A 1556-nucleotide genomic window follows, 5' to 3' on the forward strand; every position below is an offset into this window, starting at 1 on the left:
TACAGTAGGAGCTCCTAATAATGACTGAGGTTTGAGAACAGCCAGAAGGCAAGCAACATGAAGCCATTTAAAGAAAACCAGAGGAAGTCCAGTCGCTGACTATTTATTTTATGAAGTTAGCGGCTGGATATGTTAAGCCAATGTTTTCTTAATTGTGGCAGTGTGAGAAAACAATGGGGCAAGGGCTGCCGGGGACGGGGGCGTACCAGGCCTCCACCCTCCTGTCCCCGCCATCGAATCTCCAGAGAATGACAGGAAAGAATTGAAGACAGGCCTTTGCTTTTCGCGGTCACGTGTCTACGCTGCTGCTGTAATAAGAACCTGCACCAATTAGAAATGTTTCACCTCCTCCCCTCCGCCCTTCCCCGGGCACACTTCAGAGCAGACGGGGTTGTGGACTCCAGGAGTTTGCCAAACACAGCAAACGCTGGTGTGCGAGCGGCTGGAGGGGCTCTTTGCACTCGGCGCTCGCTCCCTGCCTCCTCCGCTCCCTCCCTTCCACACTGTTTTGATTTACTAGGACTTCCTCCTCCGGGCGAGGGAGGGGGAGGAAAGAGGCTGCCGAACGCCTGGTGTGCGTGTGTGTGTGTGTGTGAGAAAGTGCAGTGGTGGAGTGTAAAATGCTGTGATGGGAGGACGCCGAGCCGCGTCGGAGTGCCCCGGACTGCAGCGGCGGTTCTGATCGCCGTGGCACCTGAGCACACACCTCCCCGAGCAAGTGCGACCTGTCCCTTCAGGTACGTGTGGCCGCCGGCCTGTCTGGGCAGTGCGGCTGGGCGTGTGTGGGGAAGGAGAGGGTGAGGCGGTGCCCAGGTCGGCGCCCCGCGGAGCGCGGAGCCCGGGAGGCGGGAGGCACCGGCGAGCGGCGCGGCCGCTGAGCGGCGTGGTCGGCGACCCCGGGGCTGCCGCGCGGGCAGGCGGTGCCCGCGGCGGGGACGGTGTGGGCTGCAGGTCCGGCTCCAACGCGCTAGCACCTAGCGGGCTGTGTGCGGCGGTTCGGGGGCGGCAGGCCCCGTGGGTACCCAGTATGGCTCGCCCGGGGACGTCGCTGTCACGCGGGCCGTGTCCACCGGGGCAGTGAGCCTACTGTGTGAATGTGGGGCGCGCGCCCGGCCCACAGCAGCAGGTCCTGGGAGCGCACGACAGGTTCGTTTGGGTTTGCGTGTGCACTGCTGGCGTGTTTCCACTGCTGGGCCCGCGGGCGAGACTGTGTGAGATGCCGGGTGCACACGGCGCGCCGGCTCCACGCGCCCTTGGGCCGGCGCCTCCCGCCAGGGGCCCCGCGCCGCACCAGGCCCTCGGCGGGGCCGCAACCCACGCGTCCGCCGCCGGCCGGGGTGAGCGGGCGGGCGGGGCGAGGAGCCTCTCCCGGCGCGGGACGCCGCCCCCGCCTCCTGCCGGCTCACCTGGCCGCGGCCCCCACCTGCGAGGCGGAGGGGCGGGCCCGGGGGCGGGCCTTGGCGGAGCCCGGCCGAGCCCGGGTGAGCGCGGGCGGCGCCTCATTCCAGGGATTCTTCGCGCTCCCGCGCTCGCGCCGCCGCGGAGCCTGCCCGGCG

At 67.9% G+C, this 1556-nt stretch overlaps 1 protein-coding gene across 3 annotated transcripts in view; it reads left to right on the forward strand.

The window, feature by feature from the left end:
- The first annotated feature begins 398 nt into the window (after positions 1–398).
- Positions 399–1556, forward strand: part of VGLL4 (vestigial like family member 4) — a 142396-nt gene continuing 141238 nt past the window's right edge. For 2 of the 3 annotated variants that reach the window (XM_046641524.1, XM_046641526.1), the window contains exon 1: positions 399–737. The gene's annotated coding sequence lies outside the window, so the exon portion shown is untranslated. Of the gene's footprint in view, positions 738–1090; positions 1147–1556 lie in introns of those variants that run through there. The other variant, XM_046641528.1, reaches the window with a different exon arrangement.

The sequence above is a fragment of the Equus quagga genome, chromosome 1 (genome assembly GCF_021613505.1).
Source record: "Equus quagga isolate Etosha38 chromosome 1, UCLA_HA_Equagga_1.0, whole genome shotgun sequence".
Classification (NCBI taxonomy): Eukaryota; Metazoa; Chordata; class Mammalia; order Perissodactyla; family Equidae; genus Equus; species Equus quagga.